Below are 19014 nucleotides of genomic sequence, written 5' to 3'. Positions count from 1 at the left end.
TCTTTGCGGGGTAACAGGAAATGTGCTGAAGAATGATGGGTAATGAGAGGTCTACCCTTCCTTGCTGCATTCGCTGCCTGCCAGTCTTGCTGTAATGTTTATGCTTTATGCAGGGAGGATGTAACTTTGCTTCATGTCCAGGAAATACATCACTTCCCTTTATGCTGGATCGCGCTGATCGATATTGGTGTTTCATACATAATGTGTTTACTGTTTTGCTTCATAAAGTACATGTACAGTTTTCCATTGTTGCTCCATCTTTGCTGCATTTCGTACCATATATAGTTTATATGGTCTAGTTAAATACCATTAAATATCTTGTTTTTGGAACATAATTATTGTCACATGACCTCAGCTAATCTCTCTGGGAGAGTGTTAGGTCCTATTCGCTGCTACAGAGTCCATTTCCCCCTCCTCATTTACTGTTACTTTACTGGAACCAAGCACAAGCATAAACCAAGCACCATTTTTTTTCCTGCAGTTTCTCCTGGCTTCTAATAGCTATAGGAGCTGCCATGTTCCCCTCTCCCCTTCTAGCTGCCCTTATTTATCCAGTGGAATGTTTGAAGATAGCGTCTGTGACTTCTGTAAACTGTTTGAAGCATTGTGTCAAATCTCCCCACCCCATCAGCAGATAAAAGCTTTTGTTTTTTCTCTGCTAATGTTTGTAATAAAATAATTACATCATTCCTTATCTGCCTGAAATTCCTATGGTCGGGCAAGCCCTGCCCTCCACAGAAGTAGGATAATAAAAGCCTCTGCTAAACTTTTAAATGTACAAAGAAGAGGTGAAACAATAGTTTATTTCGATAACAAGCCACATTGTTAGCATGCATTTTTAATGTGTTGTTGAGATGCCCTGCATGGTGCTTGATTCCCTTTAAAGGGGAACTGAAGAGAGAGGTATATGGAGGCTGTCATGTTTATTTCCTTTTAGACAATACCAGTTGCCTGGCAGCCCTGCTGATCCTCTGCCTCTAATACTATTAGCCATAGCCCCTGAACAAGCATGCAGCAGATCAGGTGTTTCAGTGGTTCAGACTTATAAGTCTGATCTGACAAGACTAGCTGCATGCTTGTTTCTGGTTTTAATCAGATACTACTGCAGAGAAATAGACCAGCAGGGCTGCCAGGCAACTGGTATTGATTAAAACGAAATAAACAGAACAGCCTCCATATACCTCTCTCTTCAGTTCCCCTTTAAGTCTCGTCTTGTCTCATCATGTGGCCGTGCCAACAGGAAGCTGTTCTCCCTCATCTGCCAGGAGATTTTCCTTCACTGTATACAGAGCATAAGAAAAGGTTGTTTGCTCAGCATGGAGCTTATTTAGATGACAGCTGCAATGATTGCAAGCAGCAAACTCCTTTTTTCCCTCTTACACACTGCTTACTAACTAAACTGCCTATAATGTACCCACACAATATGTCTTTCTCATATACTCTCATTATACTGTAAAAACAGTATTGTTACTTTTAACCACTTAAGCCTAACTAGATGAATATATTTGTCCAGTGTATTTGTGGAGAGTGCACCACCAGTTTGTTACTAAATGTACAGTATGTGGTATCATTTTAACCATGAAGAGTTGTAGAATACATTTTAGTGTGTTGGGCGCACTTTAGATAAAAAATGGGTAGGGACAAACTCAATCCAACATAAAAAAGTAATTTTCAACAATATGATCAAACTAGGGAAAGTCTTAGCAAAACTACAACAGACATAGATATGTAGTTACATTTTAACCCTAATAAGTTGTAGAATGGAGTTTAGAGAGTTTTAGGGCTGAGGCCCATGTCTTGTGTGTTCTTTTAAAAATATCACTTACTAAAAGTATCAATTGTCCTGAGAAAAACAATATATAGATAATTTAGGTGTGATTAGTAGTAATAAAGTTATTGACGAATGAATGGGAGCAGTGCTGATAAGTGAAAATTGTTCTCGTCCTGAAGTGGTTACACATAGGACATTACTTTGGGACTAAGATAAATAGGATAACTATATGTGCAATGAGGAGTTGGGAGACAAGTTTTATAACATGTTATACCAAACTGTAATTCTGCTTTTAAGACTCGATAACCCTGACAATGCTAAGCAATGCTCAGGGCTGTAATTGTGTTATATGGTTCAGCTTGGTAATTGTAAAGCAAGTCTGGAGGCCTGAATCGTGGCCTGGAGGACTTGTATAAAGCGGTATCCTCTGCATTACACGTAATGAAGCAAGGAGAATGGCTGAGGTCTGTGGACCTGTAATGTCTTCTCTGTGTAATGAGAAAATGCTCCCGCAATCAATATTATCAGCTTTGTGAACAAACCCCTTGCCATTTAGGTAGGGAAAATCCTTGGCCTAACGAGAAATCTTGTTATCAGGCCAACAGTGCAGCCAGTGAAGGACAAAGGGAAGCACGCTCATCCATATAAAATTAACTCTGAAGATATAACATCTAGCTGAGGGCGATTTCCTCCTCGGCGTCCCATTCGGATTACACAGACAGATGTAAACATAAAACAGAACACATTGTTGTGCCATAATTATGGTGTTTTAATGGAATTTCATCCTCTAGCTTTCTTTCAGTAAAATGCACTCTACTTATATTTTCACTTCCTTTGGCGCAAAGTGCCGTAATTGATTTGTAATGTTTACGGGGCTGTCGCAGAAGCCGGGAAAGCAATTGCCTATTTCGAATTAGGCAAAGTGCACAATACGGTAGGTAATCAACATTTGGGGGATTTCTAAAACTAATTAGAGTGTATGGATAGTTTCCAAAATAATATTCCCCCCCCCCCCCCATCCTTCCCCACTATACAAGGCATACAATCGGAATTGCTAAAATGAATACAGCCTTAAAGGACAAATCCAAGCTCGATTTAATAAAACATCCACTTACCTGGAGCTTCCTCCACCCCCTGCCAGCCGTCCTTTGCCCTCGCCACAGCTCTGCTCACCGATGGTGGCCCGGGGCGCCCTCCGGCGCAGGGTGTCCACTGTGCCTGCACGAGCAGCTCTCAGAGTCGCACTGACATAATCCAAACTGTACTGTAGTAGTTCTGCGCCTGCGCAGTACAATCCGGATGACGTCAGCACGTCCAGTGAGCCGCATGCTGGAGCGCAGGAGAAGCCGACCTGGAAGCTGACCTGGCGAGGTCGGCATCTCCACCGGAGTCACTAAAGCAGCAGTGAGGGCACAGGGCAGATGCAGGGGGCTGGAGGAAGCCCCAGGTTAGTGGATTTTTTATTTTTATATTGCTCCGACCTTCCCTTTAAAATGTTGTTTTTTATTTCCAAAATAGAGGTACGTGACTTTTCCTCTGGGCCGACCTTTGACCTGAGCAACCAAGGCACCACATAGTCAGGGCATTAAGCACCCCCTCTCTAGTGCTGCCTCCCCCGGCAAGATGTTACACGCATCTTATATCCAGCAACAGAAGCTCTCTACCAGCTCCAGCGTCCCATCTCTATGGATACAAGTGTTACTCCTCATGTGACTCGCCGACACGTATTGGCATGTCACATAAGATGCGATGCTGCTATAGCAATGGAGGGGATGCTGGATGAGCGGCTGATAGAGAGCTTCAGTTGCTGGACGACGAGAGGTGAGTAACCTTTCATGCCCCACCTCTGACTCTGAATGGAGAGAGGCAGTGGTGAGGCTTATCTCGTACCTATACTTGGGGAAACTATTTAATACTGGGTGCGGCACCAAAGTCTAGTTCCCTCAAGGCATTGTGCAACCTATGGCTGGCCCTGTGTGTCAGAGAGGTACCACAAGATTCTCTTGCAGAACTCTACTGACCTCTCCTATGGCGTGAACATTTCCTTCCTCAGGATTCACCTGAGGAAGGAAATGTTCACGCCTATGTGGCCAATTCAGTGTGGGTTGGTGGAGTGCAATGAAACACATACATTTCTTGAAAATGTATGGAGCAAAGACATGAAGTAACACAATTTTATTCCATTCAGCTGCAATCATGCAGAAGATCACAGCAGCAAGTCTAACACCAGTTTGCCAGAGATTGTTCTTTGATTTCAGAAATCAAAAGATGTTTTCCTAAATAAAAATAGCTTCTGTGTGTGAGCTACATTGATTGTACTCAGCATCCTTCTATTTGCCTCAGTGCACAACTTTCTCATTGACAAATTATGCAAGATAGTTGCTTCAGGTGATGACTGTAATGTGTTGATTGTGATATCGTGAAATGTTGCTTAAGTTTTATAATTAAAATAATGATCATAATAGAAAGATCTTAAATTGCGAAAATTTCCATGACATTTTGCATAATTACAACCATATACAACCATTTGTATTACCCGTATGACTGAAACACAAAATTACAATTTAACGAGATATTACAACACAAGATTACAAAAATTAAGAATTTTCTTATCATTAGCAATTACGATTTTGTGTTGTAATGGAAATTTCATGTTGTAATTACGAAAATGCGAAATATTGCTTCCAGCAAAAGATGGCTGGAGTATGAGACTGTAATTTTTACTCAGAGGTTGTTACTTTGGGACAAAGATGATCAGGATAACTGTATGGGAAATAAGGAGTTTGGAGATACAGGCCCGTATGCAATTCACCTTTTCTCCTGAGTTTTCTACTAGGAGATAATTTTCATCTTCTCTTTAAACTAACTTTTCAGCATTTTACAATTAGTGAAAAAGTACTATCAAATGTATTTTGAGTATTTTCTAGCTTGCTGGTGGTTTAACCACCTAAGGATCACAGGTTTTTTCCCTTAAAAACCAAAACAACGTTCACATTTCAGCGCTCCTCCCATTCATTCAGCGATAACTTTATTGTTACTTATCACACTGAAATGATCTATATATAGTTTTTTTTCGCCACAAATTATGCTTTCTTTGGGTGGTAGTTTTTGCTATGAATTATTTTATTTTATATGCATTGTAAAAGGAATAATAAGGAAAAAAAGAAAAAAAAATGATTTCTCAGTTTTCAGCCATTATAGTTTTAAAATAAAATGTGCTTTGGTACATAAAACCCACACGTTTTATTTGCCCATTTGTCTGGTTAAATTGTGTCCCTAGTACAATGTATGGTGATAATATTTTATCTGGAAATAAAGGAGCATTTTTCCATTTAGGGATTTTTAATACTTTTTCACTCATTACAAGAACTTTTTTTTGCAAAATTAACAGTGATATACTCTCATGACATCCGTATTACAAAAGTCCCTAAGGTAACTATTTATGTAAAAAAAATTAAATGATGTAATTTTTTTTTAACAGGTGTTTTATTTCTATAACTGTGGGGCAGGGTTAGAAGGGGTTAAAAGTAATACAAAAAAATAATAAACTTTCTATGTAAAACAGTATAGTGGCATAAATAGGTGTATTTTACTTTTTGGCCACCAGATGGTGCTACTGAGACCGTGTTTCTATTAATAGAACACAGCCGGGTCTCACTGCTTGTATCATATTTACAAGCTCTCGGAAGACACGGGAACGGTGAACGGTGATCGGGATTGAGAATCAAAAGATTCTCACATCCTGATCACAGATGGAGGGGGCTGCGACGGTGGATCGACGGTAAACAGCGCGGGGATCGTGAACGCGACGGTAAGGCAGCAGTACACATATCTACCCCCCTGATCCGCATGTTTAGTTTAAAGGGGCGTGGATATGCGTACCAAGGATCCTAAAGTGGTTAAAGGGCATTTTATGATAAGTTGTGAAAATATCACCTAGGAGAAAACTCAGGAGAAAAAGGGAATTGCATATGGGCCACAGACTTAATTGTACATTATACCAGGCTGTAAATCCAGCATTCTTGTAAATCTGATTGCTTGATGCAGTTATTCATTTTGCTCGTAGTGCCCTTTCACACATCCCTTAGAACCGTCTGCTGTACAAGCCCTCCCCCTACAGAAGCGTCCCATTGCACAAGAACTGTATTGTGGTGTTCATACTTCTGGCCTGTAGATGTCACTGTTATACTTGTTTAATACATAAGATTATTTATACTGTTGAGGGCTGTTGGTTCCTGTTTTGCTTAGTTGGAATGTGGAGAACAGCCACTGTTTTTGTAGAGAGTCTGTGCTTCCATGCCTACTGGACACAACATGTGCCTCCTCCACTTCCCAATCATTCACTGACCACCAGGGGCATAACTACAGAGGAGCAACACCTGTGACTGCAGGAGGGGCCCAGAGATGGTGGTGGGGGGCAACGACTAACCTTCTCTCCCTCCCATCATCCAGATCAAGTGTTTTTGTGGCTACACATGTTATGGGTTTGAGGATCATGATATCCACACTTGTTTTATGACCATTGTGAGATGGGTTTACAGGCTGTGAGGGTCACCAAAGGGAGGTAAGAGAAGGGCTACAAACATTAAGGGTGCCTTATCAGGGTTTTGATGGGGGGGGGGGGTACATGGGCACATGATTTATGCCAGGGGTCCCCAAACGTTTTGGGTCGAGGGCCGGGTCAATATACTTCAGACTGCTGGGGGGCCGTAATATACATAAAATGTAGAAGTCTTTGCGGGCAAGACAGTAAAGCATACCTAGGTGACAATTTGCAGTCCAATTGGACAGCAGTATCACCTGATGTGGAATGTGATTGGAAACTAGCGAATTACTGCTTTCTGGCTTCCATGTGGATGAGTGGAGCCAGTACTGCTATTCTATATGCGGACCACCAATATTTAAAGATGTAGCTGACCGCATCTATAAGTAATACATTTTGTGTGTGTGGGGCCGGTAAAAAAGCCTCAGGGGGCCGGATTCGGCCCGCGGGCCTTAGTTTGAGGACCACTGATTTATGCCTACCTCCCTGCTGACCACATAGACATTTGGAGCTGATTTTTTTTTCCTTCACAATGGCAGCAGCTGGTAAGAGAAAAGTCTGCCTGTCACAGGGCAGAGCTGCTAGATGACCACTCTCAATATAAGCAGGGGCTGGGAGCCAGATTCCGAAGAAAGTAATAATGTCAAGGCTTTGAGATATCTGGTACAAATATTAGCATTCGCTCTGTAGCGCTTAGAGAAAGCCTTTGACGGGGATATTTCTCAAAGGGAGCCCCGTCTGCCTCTGAATTCCAAGTCTGGGGTCCATTTTCCAACACAAACAATTACACATGTCTGTGTGAACGCGCAGGTATGGAACGGCTCGAACTATTGTTTCCTCGCCTAGGCAACCACCGTAAATGATATTTATAGTGCTGTTGTTTAATCTTCACTGGTCTTCAGTGTAACTCAAATCTGCACAGTTGTTTTTTAAGATTAAAGGTTGCAGCCATCTGGAATGAATCTCGCCAGCGTGCTGAGACGCCGGAAGATGCTGTAATCAGCTCCCCCCCCCTCCATTGCCGGAGACAATGCCTTCCATCACAATTAACCAACCTGAAGCCGCATTTAGAGTAAAATGCTGAGTACACATCACATACAGGCAGATTTTGCAGCGAGAATGACGGGTTCTAGGAAACGTTTATAAGCTCATTCACATCGCTGCGCCGCCGGGATCTTCCATGTTTTTCATTTGAAGGCATCCAATGGTATATCACTCATCATTTTTAATAGGAGAGAGGGACACGTTTTAGTTTAAGAATACTCAGGCAAAGAACACCCCCCTTCCCCACCCTTCCTAAGTGCCGATATAAGAAACAAGAAGCATTCTAATTTTATTATTTTAGGGAAGTCTTGGAGATGTGGTTACAAAACGAAAATTGGAGGCAGGAAACATGGGAGTGGCCATTAGCGGCAGAAGTTTGGGCACCCTGGCCCGCTTGCAACGAACAATGCAGCTACAAATAGCGGACTCTTGCTTGGGCATGGGCAAGGGAGGCGGAATTGGTGCGGGGTGCGCGGTTAAGGTTAGGCATCCATAGGGAGGGCTTTAAAGGGAACCTTAACTGAGAGGGATATGGCCGTTTCCTTTTAAACAATACCAGTTGCCTGGCAGTCCTGCTGAGCTCTTTGGCTGCAGTAGTGATTGAGTCACACACCTGAAACAAGCATGCAGCCAATCCAGTCTGACTTCAGTCAGAGCATCTGATCTGCATGCTTGTTGAGGGGCTGTGGCAAAAGGTATTAGAGACACAGGATCAGCAGGAGAGTCAGGCAACTGGTATTATTTTAAAAGGAAAAATCCACATCCTTCTCAGTTTAGGCTCCCTTTAGGGTTAGGCATGGGGGGAAGGGTTTAAGGTTAAGTGTGTGTGTGTGGGGGGGCTGTTTAACATTAGACGTGGGAGAGGGAGTTTTTAGGGTAAGACGTTGGGGGGAGGGATTTTTAAGGTTAGGTGTGGGGGTGTCTTTAAAGTGTATCAGAGCTGAATTCAATTAAAAGTTTTATACATACGTGGGACTTCCTCCAGCCCCATGGGCACAGATCGCTCCCTCACCGCTGTCCTCAGTCTTCTCCCTCTTCTACACTGGGTCCCATCACTTAAGCCGGTCTGACGTAAGAGAAGTGCGCTCTTTGCGTATCTCTCCAGTAGCCGCTGGAGTGATACAGAGATCTGAGAAAAATGTCAGAAACACCTGATATGCTGCATGCTTGTTCGGGGTCCATGGCTAAAAGTATTAGAGGCAGAGGATAAGCAGGATAACCAGTCAACTGCTGGTACTTATTAAAGCGGTATTGTCACCATAAAAATCAAATTTCAACAGCAACTGGTCTGAGTGTATTAAGTGATAAAGATGCTAATCCTGCATTCAAAACTTGCAAAACTTTTTCTGCTGTTATGGTTTTGGAGTTATGACATACTTTAGGAGCACTGGCCCTAGTGCCAAACAGTGCCAAAGAGTAGAATGCTGGGAGTTCTTTTTGTCTATAATATATTCCTCCTCTTCCATTTATTTCCCTGCCTTGCTGCTTATCAGAAACACCCTCTGATTACTTGTGTTTACAAGCAAGGCTGAGGTGACTCAGTGATTGGATGTGTAAACAAAAAAAGACAGTGAAGTTGCTAGTATACACCTCAGTGGTAGTGTCTGTAGACTCTGGGAGGAGGGCAGCTAATGAGAACACAATGAGCAAGAGGAGGGAGAGGAGAAAACAAGAGTCAGGGAGGATATGATGTCAGCATTAGCTTGGCAAGATGGCCACTGCCTAGAATAGGATTTTCTGCTTTTCCTTTGTAAAATTCACAGGATTCATTACGTGGATAGCACAATACATCTGTTATGTAAGTAGAACTAGTATTTATCTACTTATATATGTGTTTTTTATTTCTAGGTTAGCATGGGTATCGCTTGTTCTTTCAAAGGATATAAATATGGCAGTCTCCATATGCCTCTCACTTCAGTTATCCTTTAAGTGGCAGGTTTGCCTAAAAAGCAAATTGATTAGGGGGAAAGGGTTCTTCTTTGACTACAAGCCAGATTTGTGTTTCACATCAAAGCAGTACATGAAACATTTACCGTGGCATTTGCAAAATTAAAGAAACGGGAGAAAGCATTTGAATAAAGTATTGTGCAGTTGTGGTGATAATAGGAATGTACTTCTGTTGTCTGAGAGGGGGGAAGATAAAAGGGGCTGCGCGTAAAGCTTACTGACTGGATCGCTTCACCATCTAATCTCCCTTCGCATGTCAAGGTTTTCTTTGGCTTTCAGTGGCTCCATCTCCCTCGGCCTGCGTTATGAAAACTGCCTTGACAGTTGTTGCAAATGCGAGCAGGTGCTGTGTCCTGTGGGGACGGACGTCCTAAATAAATGAATGGATGTGGAAGAAAGTGGAAAGAATGAGTCAGTGAATCGCAGGCTTGTGCTGAGGAGAAGAAGGAGAAAAAAAATTAAACAAAATAAAACTGAAACCTTGTAAATGCCGCACGCCTACATGTAAAATATAAGGTGATAGATTTTATTCCGCGCCTTCAAAATGAATTTCTTAATTACTTTCTGCTTTGCTGACCTTCTGCACCTCGTGCGCTCGAGTTCAGCTGGAAGGTGCAGCCGAAATTCCCCCGGAGGACGGCATCTGCCGCGGCGCTGGCCCGCGTGCGGTGATCCGTAAAACATGCATGACTGAAAGGCGCACTCAGCATCCTGTCAAGGCTGGGCTTTATGTAAACTGTTCACTTGTTGTAGATTTCCTTATTATGCTGCTTCTGTCAGTGCGGGCAACTTGTAAGGATTTACAGGGGCCTTACCTAACTTGTCGGTTTCATCCAGTCTAGTTTTAAAATGAATGAATTTAGACCTACGTGCCGTAAATTCCATGTTTTATGTTTACAAGGGCCCCAAACCTATACCTGCACTGGATATTTACACCAATTATAACATTGCCCATTATATGCAGCAAGGCCACAAAGGCCCAGCTCTAGGGTGGCAAGAAAGCAAAGGGCGGCCTGGCATCCAGGCTCTTCCCACTAAGAATGAATTCACAATGCGAATGTTTGCATTGAAAAGGAAACCAAAGCATGTGAATAGGGTCATTTCCATTGAATCTGAATTTTCCCATGCGGTGCAAAGGAGAAAAAAATATGGATTTCATGCTGCAGATTTCTGCACCATGCACCCATTTCCCATCTAATGATTGTTACCCCTCTTAGTTCTGGCAAAAGACAACAGAGGGCTGATTTTAGACTTAAAGTGTACCTGTAGTAAAAAAAAAGTGCCCCAAATGAGTACTCACTTCAGTAGAAGGAAACCTCTGGATAATCAAGATTCTTCCCCATCCTCCTCAACCAGACTTTTCCAGCCAGGGCCGGATTTAAGCCAAGGCCACATAGGCCATGGCCTAGGGCACCACAGGATCAAGGGGTGGGTGGGCAGCAGGCTTTACTGGGGAAGGGAGGGAGGGTCACCTGGATACCTATACTGGAGGAAGGGGTGGCCATCAGGCTAACTTTACAGAAGGGGGGAGGGTCATCTCACTTCTTATTCTAGTGGGAAGGGGGGGGGGTGTCATCAGGCTATCTAAACTGGAGGAGGGGGGAAGGGTTACCTGGCTACCTATACTGGAAGTGTGGGTGGGAAGGGTCACCTGGCTGTCTATAATAGTGGGAAGGGTCAATGGGCTACTTATGCTGGGAAGGGTCATCTGGACACCTAAATTGGAGGAGGGGATGGGACATCTGGTTACGTATAGTGAAGGGGGGCGGCTGCTGACAGTGGCCTTGGGCGGTAAAGAGTGCAGTTTCCAGCGATATGTCTGTCAATGGGTCACAACTGTGCAGTAGTGAGGACCCGATCAGGCTTGGCTTTTTTTCTGGTAAAGCCCGAGCGGGTCCATGCAAATGCACAGGTGCAGTGAGGCTGAGCTTCAGAGGTCCAAGCAGTGCAAAAAAAGCCTAATGAAGGAGAACAGGGTGAGCCTCTGGAGTATCCCTCTGCATCTCCAGAGGTAAGTATCTAACAGTTTTTAAAGAATAAGGGTATCCCAGTAGGACTTGTGGACCAGCTACTCTGGCTTACTGCTTAGGTGCGGCCGCACTGGTGCAGATAGCAGTACGGCTGCACTCGTGCATAAAAAGGAGCATGGCCATGTAATGTATCCAACAGGCTTTTCTCTGAAATGTTCCGGGGGTCTGTATGCTGCAGCAATGGGGGCCAGAAGGGCGTACGTGTTATTTGGCTGCCCGGTCAGTTGTGAGTAAGGCGAGCCAAATGCCAGCTCACCCTGCTGCTACTGAAATACCAGGCAGCGTTAAATACTATAACCTCTCGTAGCAACTCGGAGGGAGAAGTAGTTTGGGGAAGAGCATGCTCCAAATGTAACGATTGTGGAATTCTCTCCGTGATCAGCGCACAAGACGTGCGCTGACACTGCGGAAATCCTCCACAAGCGTGTAATTTACGGGAACCCAGCAAAAGGTGCAATGCACCTGTAGAGGGAAATTCCTGTCGACATATGGAGCTGTGGAGTGCAGAGGAACAGCTCCTCTGCCGTGCCACACACGCCAGACAGGAATTGCACGAAGGGAAGAAACGCAGGGCAAGATAGCCCTGAAAGAGAAAGATCAAAGCGACAGAGGGTATGTGTGTCCACCAAACTAGTCGCCACCCTGCGACGATGAACACACAACCATGAAGACAAAGTGAGAAGGCAATCGCCAGAGATGGCCATTGCTAACAGCGACACAAGACCGAATAAGCACAGATGAGGAATGTATGTATGTCCACCAATCTAGCCGCCAACCTGCGACGGTGGACACACAACAGAAGAAACCAAGTGAGAACGCAATCGCAAGAGAAGCGATTGCGGAAGAGAATGAGCACAGGGACAGATTGTATGTGTGTGCACCAAACTAGTCGCCAACCCGCGACGGTGCATACACAACAGCAGATATGAAGTAGGAACGCAATCGCGAGAGAGGCGATTGCCAGAGGTGACACAAGGCTACAGCAAGGCAGAGCACGATAGTAGCAAAGGCACAGCAAATCATACAAGAAAGAGATAAGGAAAATAACAAACGCTAGCTAAACGCGAACACAGCACTCATTCGCAACAGTGCACGCGTTTATGCGCGGTCTCCGCGTGTTAAGCACAACAGAGACAAGCACGCCTAACTAACCACCGACAGACAAACATGAAACAGAGGCCGCGAGCGCTTGCTTAACGGTTACCTCACCGAGCCTCCAGCAAGCGTTCGTAGCAGACAAGACAGATACACGAAAACAGGAATAAGCGAGAGATAGGATCCACAGTACTAGCGCAAGAGGCTAGTGCGATCCAGGATGACAGAACAGAAGGATCCACAGCACTAGCGCAAGAGGCTAGTGCGATCCAGGAAAACAGATCAGAAGGGGCTACCAGTAACAACCGCTGTTCCGGTTAGCACCCAGACACACAGAACGATTTCCTGTCGACCACTGCTGGGACAGGACAATCGCAACAGACAAACAAAACAGATATGCAATCCTAACTGCACTAGGGAAACTGCCTAGTGCAGTTCCAGGAATTACTCTAGGCTAATCTTCAACAATGAGCAAGGCTGACACTCCACCGAGTGTTACACAGGACTAACCCTTATGACCAGCAAAGGACTCTGGGAAACATAGCTCTTTATACTGCCAGTCATCAAAGGAGGCAGGTAAGGGATTTGCATAACGAGTGTATGCAAATTCCTCAGCAGCAGAACAGACCAGAAACTTGTAATGGAAAAACAGGTCTCTCTTGCAGAGACCTGCAGCCCACAGACTAGAGGAATGGTCAAACAGCTGTCTGCCAGTGCATCCAGCTGAGCGGATCATTACACCAAAGTGATCAGATTCGCCAGAAGGAAATGGGAAGCATCTGCAGGATTCAGAGGCTTCTCCCTTCTTAGGTAAGTATCGTTTTTTTTTTATACCGCCTCAGGTACACTTTAATGCTCTGTGGAACTCTTCTGTAATGCTTTGGTGGACAGTGTGTGTTTGTCACACCCGGGGAAACACGGCAAGCAAAGATGGCCAATGAGAGGCTAATTATTTCAACCTGCATGCAAATTTCATGAAATTTGTATGTAGCTTAGAAGTGGTCCAATCAAAATAGCCCATGAAATCATTTGATTGGCCCAGTTCCAAGCTGCATACAATTTGCACAACATTTGCATGCAAGATGGAATTATCTGCATCTCATTGACCATCTCTAGTAACAAAACGTAAAATTCACCACCTCCGATAGATATAAAAACGGACGACGAAGCCAGATACATAAGAAGGTCAGGGCTCTCATGTTTTGAATGTGTGACATTTGTTAACCATAATTACCAGGGTTGTACCTAACCTTTACCCGAACTGGCATTAGTAAATGTCAAACATCCAATCAGCATTCACCTCTGCCGCGGTACGCCACGTACGGTGCAAGGCCGCTGCCGGCTGCCAGCTCGTCCTTTGCTGTCATCAGAGTAATCAGACGATTATTTCTTAAACACACTCCAAAGCAAATGTCAAGAACGAGGAAATCAAGCGGATGAGCCGTCTCCGGGAAAATATAATGTTCCTTCTGACATGTCCAGCGGTGTAATCATCAGTCATCTCGCGTGATGCCACCGCAGAAGAAGAATGGACTTGATTTTTACTTCCCTCATATCTCCTGGCTTCCCGGTGTACAATTATATAATCAGATAAAAAGGTATTTTTGGTTTTCCAGCCACTCTCCGACACACTCGATTGCGTCTCAGTGTGACTTGGAAGCCGGAATGAACGTTAATTATCTCCCGCTTGAAAAGTCCTCTGTACATCTTGGTGGGGAGTTTTGTTGAAGTTTATTTAATGCTTAAGAGAAATACAATTGCGGGCTCTGGAATGGAAGACGTGTCACGTTGCCTGGAACGGCTTTTCGAAGCGGCGGGAGGTTCCTGTCCACTGTGTCGTATTTATAGGAAGCTCTCTGAAGTGAGTAAAAGAACATTATATCAAACAATAAGAAGTATCCTGACTTCCTGTGGTCTAAATGCACCGTTTACTGACAGTATCAGTTTGGCGATAGGAGACTCGGCCCGGTGGGACGCTGAACGGTTTGCTGTAAGAACAGGATAGCTCCAGACTGCTAAACTATTTTCTTCTTTACCTAACTGGTTTCCTTTTTTGCCTTGAAATACTCCCATTTGTCTTAAAGTGGACCTGAACTCTTTCACAGGACAAAAGGAAAGCATAGAGAAATGCACCTTGTATGTATTTAGAGAGTTTATCCTGCCTAATCCCCCCTTATCTGTGACTAATCACCACTGTAATTTGATCTCAGCTGTGTCAGCTCAGGAATTTTGGCAGCCTCAGCAGAGCAGCTTATTTGTAAACACAGGATGTTAACCCTATGCCTTCTTCCATGAAAGCAGAAATTAGACACACTGCAGATTTATTGCATGCATTTTTTTTCTTTAAAGGTTATTATGCTGTTGCTTATGTTTTAGAGCCAAGAGGAAGTTCTGAGTTCAGGTCTGCTTTAATGGCTTATTTTTAACAACACTCATTTATAAATTATTTAGTTAGCATTTGCCCAGTGTGAAATCTTTTCTCTCCTGATATACATTCTGAAATGTACCACAGGTGGCAACATCTTACTGGTGGCAAGGTGCATCACTCTGAAGAATGTTTTCTTGTTGTGTGTTCCAAAGTCAACAGAAACAACACCAGGTCTCCCAGGATTTTCTGGGAGGAGAATTCTGCATAATAAATGGCCTATGCTAAACATCTCCCGAAGGGCGGGGTTACAGATCAATATACAGCTACAGTGAGACCAAAGAGCTTCCCGAAGGATGTCAGGCTCAAGACCTGCACATCCTTTTTTCCATCCACTCCTTGGCCAAGTTTCTTGTGGCTTTCCTCCCATATGTTGCAGTCCACATTCCACTCCATGCCCAGTCACTCATATAGGGCAGAAACTGCCCAAGGCCTGGGGCCTTTTTGGCCTTTCCAGAAATCCAACCTGGATTGATAAGTGAAAGGTTTCTCTAAATATCTGGTCTCCTCAAATGTCCTGGATTTTAGCATGACCTGTGATAATTGAGGAGCGTAGCGCTTATTAACGTAGAGAAGACACGGGTTGGCGGACATGTGAGTGTAAGCTTTGCCGGCTACATCGCTTATCATGAAATCAAACACTGCTAGGGACGCACTCCTGACCCACTGCCGATTGAGAGATATTTTTCATCGACTCAGTCGACTTATTTCTGGCAAAAATATGTCAGTCAGGATTGACCCATTGATTTCTAGTAGATTCGATCAAATGATAAAATCGCAGGGACATAGATGGAAAAAATGATATGTGTATGTCCACCTTAAAGGGCAACTAAAGTAAGAGAGATATGGAGGCTGACATTTTTTTTTTAGCAAGTCCAGTTGCCTGGCTGTCCTCCTGTTCCTCTGCCTCTAATTTAGCCATAGACCCTGAACAAGCATGCAGCAGATCAGGTGTTTCTGATATTATTATCAGATCTGACAAGATTAGCTGCATGCTTGTTTCTCTTGTTACCCAATCCTGCAATCACCTATATGGGAAGCGCTATCCCCCTTTGATCCTTCTCATATAGGTGATTGCAAGATTGGGTAAGAAAGCTCTTCTTTATTTTGAATACGTTGATTCATGTTTTTTTGATTGCTTTTTACTTCAAACATTGTGGTGTCAGACTATATTGTATACTTACAGCGGTAATTGCTATTCTGACTACAAGTGATGTATATGGATTGTTAACCATCCTCTCTCCTGGATTAATGTGTACTTTTTGATATGTAAATTGTATGCTTACATTTTTGGCTTTTTGGAAGCTCTTACCCATTTATTGGGTTTTATTACCATATTTTTTTGGACTATAAGACGCTCAGGACCACAAGACACACTTAGGTTTAGAGGAGAAAAACCAGGGGAAAAAAATATATACTAAACCTGGTGCATCCATGGTGAAGGGACATCTTGTGGATTATACCCCCTTTGTACCGCATGCTCCCTTGTACCTCTTGTGTCTCCCTGTGTCCTCCTCTATGCCCCCTTGTGTCCCCCGTTTGTCCCCCTGTGTCCTCCTCTGCATGGGCACAGTACAGGGAGTCCCTGACATTGCGGCGGGTTGAAGGTTAACATTGGCAGGCTTCACAAGTCAGGAACCCCCCCCCACAATTTTGGGGGAGAAAAAGGGAGTCTTATGGTCCAAAAAATACAGTAATTTTATGGTTTTTTTGGTCTGTTTGGGATACATTCCTCAATAAAATTTGATTATTGTATATTCTTTTTGAGGTAGTAGTTTGATTTTGAAATATGTGTTGCCTAGATGAATACTATTTCTTGTATTAGTTGCCATATAATGGGAAGTCTGGACTGTGCATATTCTATGCCTGGCGTTGCTCATTGCTGTTTATCTGTTGCTCCACTGCTGGAATAAAATGAACTTCTTGTCTGGATTTGAGCTTGAAGTTTTAGTTCAGCTCAGCATTGATAATAAATCCCAGGGTTCTCCTGTTATCCTTTTCACTAATCTGTGTAACGTAATTAGGTGTTTGGTATGTGACAAGGTAACAGTCAGGGTTACACATGATTCTGGAGTTGATTAGCCTTGTGCTCCAGTTCCCGTATATCAGTGCGAAGAGCGGCTCATTACAAAAAGAAAGCATAAACCTATCAGCTGTCATAACATACGCAATTACCGAGTCTAATGGCTGTTTAAATACATTTTTATCTATTTATCACGACCACTTACGGCAGCCGCCCTCTTGGTCACACCGTGCTTTGCCTTTAGCGTGTGATTGATGTCACTTTATGGTCTGGATTCCAGATTTCAGGGCTAGCTGAGAGCTGTGACCTGACCTTTGACCTTTTTCATAAAGCTTTATTGCTATGTAGTCATTCCCTGCACCAGCAGGAATCTGGGATCAAGGACACTTTTATGATCAGGCCTTAGCAGGCTTAGTCCATGAACCTGCCTCACGCTATAGATATGCCCTCCATGTGGCTGCTAGGAACATAATTCTCTTAAACCTATTCCCGTAATCTTTAATAATGCTGTTAAGTGTGTGTGTTATTTATCGGGAGGACAATAAGCGCTGCAATCCTCCCTGCAGCATTGTGTATTTCAACTATGATCCTCTCCATTAATGAACTGAAAATAAAAAAAATGAAACCCAGTATGGCTTACAAGTGATATTTTATGGCAAAAAAACGTATTTCTAGTGGATTCCGACCACGGGCGTTTTCTCTGACCAATGCAGTGATGCTAACACAAGCTGAAAACAAACAAAACAGAAAGAATAATGAATTCAACATTGTTATGCTGGCTTAAAGAAAACCTGAACTGAAAATTAAAAGACAAAATAAACATACACAGGTCATACTTACCTCCTGTGTAGTCTACTCCTCAATCTATTTTTCCTCTCCTGCATCCTGTTTGTCCACTGTGATCAATGGAATTCTCTGTCCTCCATTTTGAAAATGGCCATTACCCCATAACAGCTTCCTGGTCAGCACACTGTTAAACTGTAACATTGCCCACTTGAGCCATAGGGAAACATGGACATTACCGGGCACATCAGTTGTCCACTCAGCTATAACTGACAGCAACTGATATATAACTGACAGCAACTGATATATTTCAGTTCTGACAAAATGTTGTCAGAACTGGAAGGGATCATTGTCAGAAGAAAATGGTGAGTGTAAGGCTTGGCGGTGTATTCTCCACAGTCAGCATGCAACGCATGAGCTGGCGTGGAGGAGGTACACACACTAGCACCAGGAAACAGGCTATCCCTAGTATAGTGGAGGGGAGGACTGACTCCAATAGGAGATTGTGGCGCACAGAGCCGGTGCAGATCTGACAGCCACAAACAATGCTTTCGTTATAACGTCTCAGCGCAAAGTAGCGCTGAGCGCACAAACCAGAACTGAGGAGATCAGGACAGGTAGTCAGAATGAACGCTTTCTAGCTAGCGGCTACTTAGCGACAGCAAGCGTCCAAAACCAGACAGACTGGAATGAGGCAGCCAATGCGATGCGGCGATGGCGTGCCTCACAAAGACAGGACAGGATAGTCAGAAAATAGCAGGATTGAGATAGAAGAACGTAACACAGATAAATATACAATAAGTATGTTTTCCTAGCGTATTACAATTACAGCTATCAATGAAACTATTTGTTACGTCTGACTAACATATGTATATATCGGCAATGAACCGATATATGACATAAGCAGGAACGCTGACTAGGAATGGAGTAACACAGGGAACAGGACTCAGAAGGATTCGCTATCTCTTCGCAGAGATGAACGCAATCCACAAACAGTAACAGAACAGGATTCAGAAGGATTCGTTATCTCTTCGCAGAGATGAACGCAATCCACAAACGGTAACAGGACAGGATTCAGAAGGATTCGTTATCTCTTCGCAGAGATGAACGCAATCCACAAACAGAACCAGGAGCAGGGTAACTACCTCAGCACGGGTGGTCACGGTACGCGCAACCTACCAAAACGTGCTGGAAAGCTGACTAACTGCACACAGGATATAAACAGTTCGTGTACGTATACATCAGCGACACTGATGTATCACGTAACACAAATACAAGGAAAATAATAAACGTGCTGGTATGCATATATATTGGCAATGAACCAATATATGATGCAAAACCAGCAAAGTATCT

The 19014-nt window shown here is 43.6% G+C and overlaps 1 protein-coding gene across 4 annotated transcripts in view; it reads left to right on the top strand.

Annotated features, from left to right (window-relative positions):
• Positions 1-19014, top strand: part of SORCS2 (sortilin related VPS10 domain containing receptor 2) — a 1283452-nt gene that overhangs the window by 233577 nt on the left and 1030861 nt on the right. The window lies entirely within an intron of this gene.

Source organism: Hyperolius riggenbachi, chromosome 1, assembly GCF_040937935.1.
Source record: "Hyperolius riggenbachi isolate aHypRig1 chromosome 1, aHypRig1.pri, whole genome shotgun sequence".
NCBI classification, from domain to species: domain Eukaryota; kingdom Metazoa; phylum Chordata; class Amphibia; order Anura; family Hyperoliidae; genus Hyperolius; species Hyperolius riggenbachi.
This window is presented reverse-complemented; position numbering and strand designations above follow the sequence as displayed.